The 15,138-nt window shown below is 37.5% G+C and overlaps 1 protein-coding gene across 1 annotated transcript in view; it reads left to right on the top strand.

Annotated features, from left to right (window-relative positions):
• Positions 1–15,138, top strand: part of LOC141373456 (uncharacterized) — a 322,863-nt gene that overhangs the window by 291,404 nt on the left and 16,321 nt on the right. Inside the window, exon 4 of the mRNA XM_073896817.1 lies at positions 14,877–15,018. The gene's annotated coding sequence lies outside the window, so the exon portion shown is untranslated. The remainder of the gene's footprint in view (positions 1–14,876; positions 15,019–15,138) is intronic.

Below are 15,138 nucleotides of genomic sequence, written 5' to 3'. Positions count from 1 at the left end.
CCCTGTTTAGAAGAAAACTATTAAATAGGAGCACCAAATAACTCAGCCTCCCTTTTTGATGTAATTTGTAGCAACCAGCCCGTCAAATAAAGGAAAGCAAATGAATTTGTCTTCCCACTGGTCTTTGGAGCCATACTGTTAATAGGAGGCCCTGGTCCATCTTTAAGAGATCTGATCTATTCAGAGGAAGACCGTGGGACCACTTTCTCACATCTAATGGAAAGTGTAGTATAGGGGAAAGACACAGGTTTTGTACCTAGATACTTACAAATTTAAATTAAATCCTGGCTCTGATTCTCATTAGCTATGTGAGCCTAGAAAAATTAATTTCCCTGGACCTGTTTGACCATGTGCAAAAATGTGACTGATGTGTAGTTATGAAGGTTAAAGATTATGTATATCACACATAGGTCAGATCTTGACCCATTAGATGTCGAACAAATTGTACTTATTTCTTTTTTTGGATTATTTTTGTTTTTGTCAACTAAGAGCATCTCTTTGTCCATCCATCTATCCCTCCATCCATCCAGAAAATCAGAGAGATATGTAATACTAAAGCTGAAACTTTATCTCGTTGCATGTCTCCTAATTACTGTTTCCTATATGTGGATCATTGAAATTAAGCACATTATTTTTTTTCTGGAATAAAAATACAGTAGAAGCTTTTTAAAGACCTTCACTTAAATGGACTGGGTTTTCGGGGCATGCTTATAAATGATAGGAAAAAAAACATACACACATACATTCTAGGTAAAAATGTGTTTACCATTGAATTTGTCAAACTTGAAATTCCTATTAAGTTTCTTTCTTGTACTGCTGCACTAACAGTATTTTACATAAGATCATTTGTCTCCACAGTATGTCCTTATTAAATTTAATTGACAACTGAGAAAAAAAATGTGGGTTACCAATTTGAGGGAATTAACACTTAAGCAGATAAGAATCAAACAAAACAAACTCCCCCAAAATTCCCAAAAAACCCACAGTCAAAACAAGATTATTAAAGTACAAAATGTACTTTGGTTATTTATTTTGACCAGCATTGTTTGGGTTTAATTATTTATGATAATAGTATATTTACAAATGTACTGTAGGCTATTTTGTAGAGTAATGAAGTTTTAGTAATATGAGCAGGCAATGCATTACTCTGCTTGCAAATCTTTTCTGAGAGGCTAGATGTAATATCTAATTTTTTAAATTGATAATTACATTTGAGACTTAGTAAGGTTTGAGTGCACACTAGTTTGCCATATTCATATCTAGTATACTGTATTTATTTTATGCTACCATATTTGTGCATGTGAGTTATGTGTAACTAAACAGAATGAAATCTATCTCGAAGTGTATATACTCTTGTGATAAAAGGCCTCACTAGTCCACAAATTCATGCTGGTCGGTGTTTCCTGCTGCCTAGTAGTGTAGTTTATTATTTCTGTGATCATTCTGTATCCCGGGGAGGAGGCAGGGAAAGGGGACAGACTATCGTTACTCTTTTTCCCAGGCTCCCTTACTATCCTGTCACACTTGGATAAAGTGCTGGGTATCTTTGGGTATGCATTAAGTAATGTCTGTAATATCTTTAGGGAAACAAAACTTCATTTTGACAAAATAATTATTTCTAAACATTACATTATCATTAGAGAATGTTTACTGATGTTACTGTTACCTCATATTCCATTGATTCCGCAGGAACAAAATGTATGTTAAGGCTTCATAGTTTTTGCTTCTTCTGTGGAGTTCTCGCTTCACACGCCTTTTCTGCACACCCCCATTCCCATCCACACCAAGCCATCAATGTGGACTCCAGTTCTGAGATCTTTTGGGTTTCTGTCAAGTTTAGTATTCACCGTTCTCTAGATGTGATAGGAGGGACATGAAGCATTTTCTAAAAATGTGTACACCAAAGAAATAATGGGAAACAGGTGAGCAGAAGCCATATTGCTGACCTTTATCCACCGCTGGGAGATAATACCATAAAGAAAAAATAAATAAATAAGCTAGGGAGTTTTAGTGTGTAACTTTATTGAGGAATTCCATGATTTACTGTTCAATATAGCAAGGCTTATTGTGAAACTTAGCTGCAGAACTCCCTGATTTACTGTGAAGCACAGTGGGGCTTATCATGTAACTATTATATGAGAGTCTTGGCAAAGACAGGGTTAGGGTTTTGCAGAGCCCATTAAGAATGACTGGCATGCTTTTCTCAAATGGACCAAAGCAGACTCTTGACTGGCAAACACAATTGTTATTCTCAACATCTGAAATTCCAGTATTTTAACTTTATTCAGCACAGATGTAAGGGTAACTTCTGTGCCTACTTTATCTTTCTCTTATCATTTTATATCTAAGCTTCTGTTTTATAGTAAATAGCTATATGAAGTTTTATGATTCTGATATCCATTTTTCAGAATTTAAACTCTTCTTAAGAGGGACATTATAGCTAAAGAAGCAGCATATTAAAACACATAAAGCATGGGACGTTTCCATCTCATGTCAGTTCCAGGTGTAATTCCTTCAGTCTCCCCTTGCCATCAGGATGAGATCAAAACCCCATAGCCATGGTCACAGAGTCCCTGCAAGTTAAGTCCTTATCTCCTTCTTGTCTTGGGAAGACCACTAAGTGGAAATGTGAATATTGTCCAAACAAGGACTACATCCCCAAATATTATAATGTACTGATTTTCGCCATTCAAGAGAAGCTAGAATTAAACAGGGACAATTGAAAATGTCTTAAGAGATTTATGCTAAAAGACACTGTGTCCCTTCTAAAGAGTTACCCATGACTTGATTATAAATTTCTGAGGCTAGAGACTGTGTCTTATTCTTTGAATCTTCAATATTACCACAGTGTATGGCACCTAGTGGGTACTCAATAACTTCGATTACGAATATGAGTATCAATAAAGCTGAACTACTTGGCATTTTTCTAATTCAGTGTAATTGTTTATGCTTCCATTTCTTTGCTGACTCCATTGTCTTTGCCTTTACTTTATGTTTCCTTCTCCATCAAATGGCTGACTCCTCTCCTAGTTCTAGGACTAGGATTGGAGTAATTCATTTTTGTCCCTCCTCTTTTTGGTCCAAAAGGATCCAGTGTAGATGTTTATCTCTTGTCAAACTAAATTCCAATCACATTTACATGCCTAACACCCCTTTACACTCTTTTGACTGAAAAATCCTATTACCTAATTCAATTTCTGTCACAAATTGGATAGTCAATAGTTGGGTTTTTTTATTTGTTTGGGTTTTTGGGGGGTGTTTTTGTTTTGCTTTTTTTTGGATGGTCAGTTTTTTTTTTAATTGGATGAGTGAATGAAGTTAATGAATTGTGGTCAATGGACCCATCTGTTGTGACAATGAATGACAAAAGTACTAGAAGTCTTTCAAGGAAATCTTTTTTTTAATCAACAGGTAGAAAGAATTATTAGGCCAAGAACAGGATTTAAAAATGGAAAGTAAATGAAATAATGAAAAACTTGAGGATAATGATGTCTCAGAGGCAGCATACCATGGTGGATAAAAGCTGGGATTTGGGAGCAAGACTGTCTGGGTCCAAATCCTGATTTCTTATGAGCAGTGAGATCTTAGATTACTAAACCCCTTTGTGCCTCAGTTTCTTCATTTGCAAAATACAGATCATACCTTCTTGTGGAATTATTATGAAGATTACATTAAATAGATATAAAGTATTAAGAAAAAGGCCTAATATAAAAAACATTATGTAAGTACTAATTAAGAAGAAGAAGAAGAAGAAGAAGAAGAAGAAGAAGAAGAAGAAGAAGAAGAAGAAGAAATACTCTTCCCAAGAGAAAAGTACCTAACACATAGAAAGCATTATGTAAGTACTAGCTATAATATTATTATTATTACATACTTTTCCCAGTCTCTTTTTAAAATTTTATTTAAAATAGCATGAGTATCCTTGTTTGTGATTTAATGCCCACAGCATTTTCCACATGGGTATTACTGTCTTAAAGTTTCACTAATTGGAGATACAGAGGAAAATAGAAAAATATGTAATATTTAGGAAGGAAAAATGGAATTTGGTAAAATGAATAGTTAATAGGATTTTTTAAGGTTAAAGTTTTTAGACTGGAATCCTCTAAATTTTATATATTTTTATTTTTTTAAGGATTTTATTTATTTGAGAGAGAGAGAGAGGGCATGAGCAGGGTGAGCAACAGAGGGAGAGGGAGAAGCAGACTCCTTGCTGAGCAGGGAGCCCGACACGGGGCTTGATCCCAAGACCCTGGGATTGTGACCTGGGCCGAAGGCAGACACTTAGCTGACTGGGCCACCCAGGCACCCCTGGAATCCTCTAAATTTTATAGATGGTGATTTTATTCTTGTATCTCTGCCTGGCAAATTTGTTCTCTTTTTGCTCTCTTCTTCATCCAGATTATGGCATCATAGAAAATGACTGTACTAGAGCATCCGCCTTGTGGAAATTTGCCATTTTTGTGGTGGTAAGCTAGTGCTGGGAAATTTCCTGTTAGTCGAAATAAAAATGGATCAATAGTAAGTCCATTGAAAGTCATAATTTGTCAGTAAAATGAAGTCCAAGAAATTATGTAACTATAATTATTTGTATGTATTCTAACATTTACAGGTTTGCCAAAATAGTTCATATAATTCATTTACTTTTCTTAACTGCAATTGTTCTGAGTACTTTTCTTAAGGATGGGCCTATCATCAGAATGTTGGGAACCTTTGGTTATTCTGAGTCCACTTTTCCATATCGGCAGAATCAGACACCTATTTTGTCATTCCCCCCAGTTTGCTGGCATTGGTGTCCTTCCTTGCTGAGCTCTGGCTCTCTTCCTTCACCCACTCAGTCCTTGGGTGATTTCATTCAGTCTCATGGAGGTAAAGATCTGCTAGAACTTGGAAATCCGCAAATTTAATCTCCAGTTGCTCCCCCTGAACTTCAGATTTGTATAACCAGTTTGTTAGACTACATCCCCACTTTGATGATTAATAAGCACCTCAACGTGTTCAAAATAGATCTTTTTCTATCACCCCTCAAACCTGGTTGAAACAGCTTTTCTCTTCCCTCAATGGCAACACTGTCTTTCAGTTGCTTAGATCAAAAATCATTAGACTCTTTGATTTACTTCATGCCCACATCTGAATGCTCAGAAAATCGTTCTGGCTCTATGAAAACATACCAAGAACCCAACCACGTCTCACCACTGCTTGTGCTGGCACCCTGATCGAAACTACCATCATTGACTACCTGGATTATTTTAATACTCCCCCAACTGGTCTACAGGCTTCTACCTTGTCTTGCTTACGTCTGTTTTCAGCTCTACCCCCGGAGTGATTCTGTTAAGATGTAAGGGAGAACATGCCACTCTTTTGCTCAAAACCTTCACATAAACTTTTACTCTGGAGTCAAAGCCAAAGTCCTTATCTAGGTATAAGACCTTATGATGTACCCTCTCTCTTCATGAATTTATCTTCTAGAACCCTCCTTTTTATTTACTCCACTCTAGCCACACAAGACCTCTGTGCTCCTTGTATATGCCAGCTGCATTTGCACTGTTATCCTGATGGCACATGGCTCTCTTCCTAATCAGGTCTATTCAAATAGCACCTTTTCAGTAGCCCTTCCTGACTATCCTACAAAAGTCACTTCCCACATTTCCTATCCCTTTTCTCCACTTCATTTTTTCTTCCTGGCACTTATCTCTTTTAATTCTACTATAGAATTTACTATAGACCTTAGTTTCTACTTATACCTTACTAAGATGCAAGCTTCATGCCGGATGCAATTTTTGTCTATTTTATTCATTACTGTATCTCCAATACCTAGAAGAGTGTCTAGTCACATTATAAGCTTACAATAAATAAACCTTTGGTGGAATCAGCCAAGAAAAATAAATCAAACTGTAGCATAACATCATAGATTTAATTGCATATTTATTATATTTTATTTATGGTTATTTACTTATTTATATTTATGTTAATATTTAAACAATATTGTAGATAGCCAGCTATCCACCAGAAACTGCGATTTCCTGTTCATGCTATAGAATCTATGTTATAGACTGTACGCTATGAAGTTATTACTGCGATGCAGCTACCCAACCAGGGACTGTAAGTCCCAGCCCCTCTTATATCCAGGTATGGTCAAGTGCTGAGTTCTTATCAATGGAATTTATATGAGTCACTTCTAGTCAGGGATTTTAAGAGGCAATTATGCCTTCTCCTCATTCCTTTTCCTCTTTTTTCCTCCTTCCCACGTAGAATCACTGCATAGAGTGACAAATACAGTTTTACAATAGCGTTAGGATATTTTCAGTTTCAGTTCATTATTATTTATGTACTTGGGGATGTCTGTGTATAGTGTGAGGAGGTTTTAGTTGAAGTTTAGGGGCATTTTTCTTTTTCTCGAAGGGACTATAGGAAAGAAATAAGCAAAGAAGATAAATTTTAGGACCCAATGAGGAGATAATGGGAGGTATGGAATATGAAACAGCACCTCTTTCCTGGTTATGAATTTTTACTCATCTCATGTCTGTCTTGAAGAAATACAAAAAAAAAAAAAAGGAGATAGATAACAAGTGTATGATCTGAAAAGAGGTGTCCGTGTGTTAGGTAACCATTGCTGAGAGATAAAACCAAGAAAACCAATTAGATCTCTAAGCTTTAGAGAAAAGGTCTTGTCCAAAGATTTAATATTTCTAACTTTAGCCCCTAGTGCCTTCCCTTTCTTATTGATCTCTGATAGTCTCGGGCTCACTTTCTTTAACAGTCACCCTAGCAACCCTATATCCCAGCAGATCTAAGAATTCTCTTTATGTTTTACACATAACTTAGTTGGGGAAAACAAGGCAGCTGGGATTTCTAACATGAAGAGATTTTCTTTCATAAGGGCTAGTTCCACTCTTTAGAACAAAGATATTGGACTCAGGATGGAGGTCAATAAAAATTGTAACCTACTTGTAAAAATCACTTTTCCTCTTTGGGGGGTTTCCAAACATCTTGCTGTACTTCCCGGTATTATGAAGGACACTGACAACAAGGTTTCTGCCATCTTTATCAGATTGTGTCCATTGCATATGCCATAACATTTGTCAAGGTTGTTATTGACTTTGAGGTTCAATAAACGAAGGAAGAGAAAAGCAGGAGTTGGGGTTGGGCAAAGGGAGGTAGGATTTCATTGAAGTCTGTAAGTCATTTTTAGTAACTTTAAAGTAATATCCAGGAGACTTAAAGCAGAAATTAATCAGGCAGTTGAAATACTCTGGGTAATATTATATTTTGCAATAATAAACAACAGAATGAAATGAAATATTATTCCATAGAGCTTAAGTTAAGAGATGAAAACTTAAAATACAAGACAAACACCTGAAAATATGAAATCCTGGATGGGACTAGGAAAAAAAGAGAAAAGTACCTTGTAATTTCTCTACAATTAAAACCCCAAGATGATCTATTACTTTGCATTTCCCAGAATTGATAATGTGTGTATGGATTGTGCGGCCCTAGCCATTTCTACTTAATTGATAAGCTGCCATTTTGCTTTTCAGCTAGTTGTTTAGTAATTGTGAAGTCACGGTTTGATGTCTGAGTTGAATATGGAGGTCTTTGTGTTCTCCCTTCATTCTTTGTTTCATTTCCCTAGTAAACCCAATAAGCTTTGCGATAGGATTTAAATTGGAAAAAATTAGGACCTGCACATTTACTCCCTAGGTTGTCTCCCTCAAATTTAATTTGTACAATATAGCCTGGTTTTTATTTTTTATGGGGATAGGTGCTTTCAGAACTCTAGAGTGTGGCATATATAGATGGGAAAAAGTTGGAAAAAAGGAAATGGGGATAAAAGAAAAAAAGAAAAGAGAGAGGTCAAAAGGAAAAGTTTTATTGACCGTCTCTGGTTTCAATAAACCTGGCTCAAATCCAGTTTATGAACTGTTTGATCTTGGTAAGTTACTTGTCATTTGTAAGCCGTAATTTGTCATAATAAGTTGGATCATAATATGTTATGAATGTAAAATTATATAATGTATGTTCAGTAATTACATAGAGCTTTACAATCAACTTAAATTATTGCTATTTCACTATTATTGTGATGAAAAGTAAAATAGAGGAAAATGTATTGCACCATTCATATATAGATGCATGTTGCCAAATTTAAAAATATAAGAAGCTAAATGTTCTTTCCTTCACACTCTTTTTTCTCCTATGTTCTCTACATTCAGCATTCTCTCTCCTTTTTTTTCCTCAAATGCCCACACGCCATGGTAACACAGCTTTCAGGGTCATTGTGGTTCATTCCTACTCTTTGAATTACGTTTACATCCATTAAATCACCAAAATTATGTTTTATCTTTTTAATATACACCTTCTTCTCTATTTTCAAATCCTTCACAAATTCTCAGGTTATTGTAGCCCCTTGATATGACCTGGATTTTCCTTGGTTTAAAATGCCATGGTTGGAATTGTCTTCAGTTCCCTGCAGATGTATCATTGCTTTATTCAGAATTATCCCATGATTCATCATGTGATGTCAAATCTTCTCATGAGGAAAACAAGGTGCTGAGATGTTATATTCCATTTTCATTTTTTCTTTATTCTTTCAAGGTCATCTTTGTTAATTCATTTATTTAGCTTCCTTCTTCCATGGGTGTGGAATCTTAGATTGTTCTTTTTTTCCTTCTACTACTTCATTACTTTATATCAATCTTCTGTAAGAACCATGGCCATTGTGTTCCCTCTTCAGCCTAGACAGAATCTCTTTTTAATGCTGAAACTTCATGACGTTCCTCTTGTGAAATCATGCTCAAGATTCTTCTTTAAAAAAAAAAATTTCAGTCAAAGTTTTCCAGCTGGTCAATCTTCTGTTGTAGAGACCTGGCTAATGGAGTGTAACAAATACAGTAGTGCTTACTAAATATTCCATGTGCTCCCTACTTTTCTCAGCATCCCTTGAAATTAGTTTGAAGTTGGATGATGAGTTCTGGCTGGTAGTGGCAATGACGCAGGTCTGAGGTACTTAGAGGCAGGCCCTGGAAGCTACTTGTTGGGATGGGAGCATCACCAAATAGTTGCAAAAGTGTCAGCCTGAGTCCCTTAGTGGCCCACTGCCCACCCATCCCCAACCAGACCTGTACATATAGCATGAGGGAGAAATACATGCTGCTTGTGTAAAGTGACTGAGATCTCTGAGTGAATATATTTCTCCAGCATGTCCTAGCCTACCCTAACTAATGTCCTTGGCTAATTAGACACAGTAGTAATTAATTCAATAGGACTAAGCCAACAACACAGGTGGTAGCATAGATTAACTGGCTATAGGTCAACATTTCTCAAACAGTAAAATTGTTTCTAGAAATGGCGACTTTATCAACAGGGTCAGAAGAAACATTAATAAAAGTGATGGTAATCGTATGCTACTTTCTAGTATTACAGAGTGGTGCATAGCTCATTGTTGCTAATCGTGAAATGGTGCCATTGATGGCTTTTGAACACCTGTAAGTTTAAGGCCAATAACACATACATTGGCTGGTGTTTTTCCCATTTACTTGTTAATGTGTTATTATATTTTGTATTAGTTTCATTTTTTCATACCATACTTTATAGTTTTTCGCATTTGACCTAAGTTCTAAATAAACATGTGTGATTTGCAGATGCTACTGTACCGTTTTCATCTTTGAGTGTGCTGCCTACTTTTCACTTCAGAAAAAAAATGAAATCAACTCTCTTTTCTTTGATTCTTCAAGCTTAATTGGAATGAAGCGTTCATGCTCAAATTAAGGAGCTTTCACTTAACTATTCTGCCTCATTTAAGAGAAAAAAAAAAGCCTTGTTAGCTAAGCTAAGACATGGTATTTGTGAATCCATAACTAGGAAAGCATGTATCACCCAGCTGCAAAGCACAATAGGTATTTTGGTAAAGTTATATCTGTCTTAGGGATCTGCAGTGTGAGAAAAGAAGATACAAAAATAGGATCCGCTAAATAAAAACCAGCCTTTGGCTAACTACACCTTTCCTTTCTTTCTTACCTTTCACAGGCAATAATAAACTACTAGAACTGTGGTTAATGTGAAAAATCTCACCAAATATTCAAAACTGTAGTCACATTAAGTAGTGCTGTCTAGCAAGTCCACGAAGTATATCTGTTCATCAAAAATATTTAATTATCATAGGGAGGAGTATATCTGAAATGCAGCATAACTATATGATTTTGACAAGGTTTTAACTGTATCTCAGGGCAATTTTGTATTGATTTCTGTCTCAGTAACACGTGTTTGGGAAAATTCTTAAAGGGAAATGGTTCTGATTTTAAAAGGCAGATACTGCAAACAGAGAAAGAATCTCTCCTTATAAACCTGGTTGAGCAGATTGCTGGATTCTTTTTCTCTAAGTGAAACTCTGTTTTGAAGCAGAAATGTTTATGGTTATTTTATAATGGGAAGAGCTTGCATTTGTAAATAGACACACTAAGTTCTTGACTCTTGGCTAGTTACCTTATCTTTACACCTGAGTGTCATCCTTGACACCTTGGTTTCCCTCATGCCTCATATATCATCCGTCCTATCCTGTACATATTTTTCTAATTTATACATGTCTTTCTGTTACCGTCACCAGCTTTTCTCACCTGGATGCTGACAAAAGTTCCTTAACTAATAAAAAGCATCCATTCTTTCACTCTGATCTCCTCTCCAAATTCAGAGTCAGATTCAGGTTCACTGCATCACAACACACTTGTAAACCACCCAATGGCTTTTGATTCCTTTTAGAATAAAGTAAAAGTGCTTTAATGAACCTAAAGACACAAGCTGGCCCCTATCCAGTCTGACCTTGCCTCTACTCAGTCTTCCTCTCATTCTCTTTACTCTAGCCAGAATGGCCATCTTCAAGGGTCTTCTGTCTTCTGCATACTTCCTTCCAGCACAAGGGCCTTTGTACACACTGTCCCTGCCCCTGGAGCCCTGTCCTCTCTGCCACTCCCATCTCCCAGCCCACCACACTGTGCACACACTTCCTTTCATTCGCTCTTACTCTCATGCCTCAAGCCCGGTTTGGTCACTGCTTTTTCATTGTCCGTATTGCGCGCCATGCCTCTCTTGGATGCCACTCATCACTATTGCCATTTTGCATTTCTTTGTTTGAATAATTAACATATGTCTCCCAGGGAAACCCCATATTACATGAGGGTAAAACCTACCCGCCTTTTCATTTAGTCCTGGCACATAGTAGGTAGGCAATAAGTATATGTTGAATAAGTTGATGAGTCCTTAGAAATAGGTCTCAGCTTGTTTCTCTGTAAACCCTTCAGGTCTGTTGTAGGGATGAAGTGAAATGTTGTTCCTACAGTGCTTCCCACAGTGCTTGGCATACCCGGTGATCTCAATAAATTATAGTTATGGTGATAATAAAAGTACAATGACCATATGTAATTTTTCCTCTTTTAAATAGCAGCAAAGAGCCTATGGAGAAAATGATTGTTGTTGTTGTTTTTCTTTCTTTCTTTCTGTTGAATTTCTGGTGAGCTAATGGATCGACTCTCTTTTATCCAAGGAAGGTACTGAGGTAGACAGAGGAAGGCAGATGGAAATAAAATTAGCAGCTTTCCTACTGATAAAGCAGATACTGGAGAGTGTAGTTTAATTCCAAGGCAATAATAGACCTCACAGCACTCAACTTCAGAATGAAACTGACTCTCTCCTTGGTTAGAGTCGGCACCAGACAACCACAGGCCTGCCAGCATCTTCAGGGGCGGGGCCTCCACCACCCGCTTTCCTGGGTGGCACCAAGCTGCTCAGAGAACTTTCTGCAAATAGGCAGGTCACCAAAAAATGTGGGGATGTGGCTGAGCCACAGTCCCTTCATCCACATTTACTTGTCAGATAAATCACTCCCCTTTCCATGGGGATCAGTAAGTGAGAAAGTTGGGAGAAAGGCAAAAACTGTGATTCTAAGGGAAATCCTTCTACTGAAAAGAGAATCTGGATATGAAGGCCAAGAATTAGATTTCTTGCCTTAATGTAATATATTAGGTGTGCCTTCTTAGAATCCCTCAACTGCCTCTCTTTCCCTATCTTTTTTTTTCTCTTTCCCTATCTTTTTTTTTTCTTCTATTGCTATAACCACACCAACTTGGCTCTCAACTTTCAAGGGGCCAGATGACAAAATTTACAAGTTCAAGAGCATTAGCTCCCAGTGGATTAAACTTTGACTATTGGAAAGTGAGAAAAGGGCAGGAAACAGGTAGATAATATTTCCGCTTTCTCCCATTGTGCACTGCTCTGAGATGCAATTTCTCCTTGTCAGTTCTTTGGAGAAGTCCTGCATAATGAAAGAATAATACATGTTGAGCCATAGCAATGCATCAAATCGCGTTTCTTTGAGGTTTTCCTTGCCTCATTTCCCCATTTTTGCTTCACCCTCGACACCCTCAGTCAGGACCTTCCAACCCAAGCATTGGTATTTTAATCCTTGCCCCAGGCTTTACTTTCTGGAGGACCTATTCTAAAACAAGTATGTTATTTGAAATGAATTTTTTTATACTAGACTTTTTTTTTAAAGCCTTTGTATATAAATGGGAGATGGCTAGTTGTTCCCCCATTATCTCTCTGTTCTCCCCTTCCTCTATCTTAGTAAGACTTTAGCTGAGCACATTTCCCAAACTCCTTTTAAATTGGCAGTAGCCATGTGACAAGGTTCTGGCCAATGGAATGTGAACAGAAATGAGATTTATAACTGTTGATTCTCATACTTAAAAAGAATTTCTCCTCACTCCTTTTCCTCTTCTCATTAGCTGGAGTTTGAACATGATGACCGAATTGGATCACTTCTCTTAGATCACAAGGTGGAAGCCCTGTGTTAAAGATGGCATAGGGCAGGGCAAAAGGAATTTAGTCCCAACTCCATGGAGTAAGCCATCCATCAGACCTGGACTAGAAAAGCTCAGACCGCTAAGTGAGAGAAACAAACTTTCATTTTGCTTAAATCACCGATATTTTGGTCACAGTGGAGCAGCCTAACCTGTAGCCAATCCTAGATGTATATGTATTATAAATATATATTTTAATTGCTTGTTAAAGCAAGGTAATTAGAGATACAAACCCTGCTCCTTCTCCTCCTCCTCCACCCTCCACCTCCTCCGTCGTCTTCTTTTAAGAATTCTAACCCAGGGAACAGGATAGGAGCATTTAAGAGGAGGTCAATTAAAGTTCTTTCTCAGGAGACATACAAGAAATTGCTCCAAGTTCTTGCTCATGAAACTGTTCTAAGCCAGTTTTACATGCTGCAGATACAAGATTGAGTGCATGGGCCAGGTCCTATGCAATTCTGGGCTGTGTAAACTTGTGACTGTAACTTTGTGCAGCTTCATAATTAACACCTGCAATAAGTCAATACACTGGGAAAATGAAATTTTCATTGTGGAGAAAACATTATCATGTTTTCTATGCTATGGGTGCAATTGAGAGGGTATAAAGAGCAAATCAAGAAAGAAAATCTCATGCCTTAGGAAGAAGCAGTACACTTGTGTACTAAATATTGAACAAGCAGGATTCCTAGGGAGTAATCAGAAAAGCATCTTTAATTTTTTCTCTCAGTAACCCTTGAAATGTCCTCAGTGTGAGTTGTCTTCACCTTGCCATAGAAACATGGACAATCTCACAAGTTTTCCCTTAATGTCCAGATAATAAAGAGCCCTACTGTTTCTTTTAGTCTCAATTTTAAATGTCTAGTCCAGTATATTAATCAACACTTCACCTCTAGTCCCCTTCTCTCCCACCTGGGACTGGCTAAGCGGCCTTCTGGGAAGAGGGCATGGTTGTTCTCTGCCCTCATTCCCTGTCCTCAGCCCTTCGCGCTAGCTGCTCTCTTTTCCAATATGGTTGTGGCACGGTGATCAGGAAAATACTTCATTTTTGAGAAGTGCTATTCTAAGATGGCTTCATACTCTCTGGACTTGGCTGATGTTTAATACTAACTCTTTCTCTTATAGAAGCTTTTGTGATTTCACTGGAGGCGTCTATAGTGCCCTCCCCAGTTGTGACTCTCAAGGTGGCCAGCGGTTCTTCTGTGGATGACCATCCTCAGTCCACCTTTAGTGATTACCTCTGATAATATACATGACAGCTAGCGGACGGGGGTGGCGGGGTTGGGGAGAGGGAGAAGCAGGCTTCCTGCTGAGCCGGGAGCCCAATATGCAACACAATCCCAGGACCCTGGGATCATAACCTGAGCCGAAGGCAAACGCTTAACCAACTGAGCCAGCCAGGCGCCCCAACAGTTGCCATTTTAATACAACCACTGAGGATAAGCCTCCAGGATTTACCTTAATACAGATAAGGAATGCTTCTTCATCCTTATCTTACTCTAGGATCAAATATTTTAAATGGAATATAATAAATTCGGTAGCTCTTTGTTGAATGAATGAACGATTGAATAAAAAGCTTGTTCTTCTAAAATACAATCTTCCAGAACTCTGACCGTCTATAATACAATTTCTTTGTTCATCCATAAATCCATTAGCCTTTCTCCTGGTTCATTGATAGGACCAATCAATGATCAATCAACCATCGAATATATGGTCAGCATGTGCTTTTTAGAATCAATTTCCTAGATGTTTAGAAAAATCCAGAATATACAGAATATGCCTATGTAGTGGTTTACTAGCATAATTAATTTACAGTTTAACTTGGCAACCAAGAATACCCAGGAAAGATAATGTAAGAACCATGCAGTGCATACAAGGTGAGGAACTCACTGTATTCAGGATAATCCTCACAAGACATAAATGAGGAGGATGCTGTTTTTCCCCAAGACCTCCAGTGTTATTTTTTATCAGTTGCCTTGCTTCCTTATCCATACCCCTAATTTTATACTTATTTCTAAATTATACCACATTCAGGTGTGGAGGCAGAATCAAAGAGTAAGAGAAAGAAGAAAGAGAAAAAAAAAGAAGAAAAGAAGAAGGAGTGGTCATGGCCACTGCTAATTTAAAAGGAGTTTGGGAAATGTGCTCAACTAAAGTCTAATTAGCATAGAGGAAGGTGAGAACAAGAAATGGAGTTGGAGGGAAAGGGGATCACTTATCAGAACCTTGATGCAGTGTGTGTGTGTGTGTGTGTGTGTGTGTGTGTGTGTGTGTGTGTAAGTTAAAATTTCCAAAA

This window comes from Callorhinus ursinus, unplaced genomic scaffold, assembly GCF_003265705.2.
Source record: "Callorhinus ursinus isolate GAN/ISIS: 27379988/994484 unplaced genomic scaffold, GSC_fseal_2.0 scaffold9, whole genome shotgun sequence".
In the NCBI taxonomy this organism is placed as follows: Eukaryota; Metazoa; Chordata; class Mammalia; order Carnivora; family Otariidae; genus Callorhinus; species Callorhinus ursinus.
This window is presented reverse-complemented; position numbering and strand designations above follow the sequence as displayed.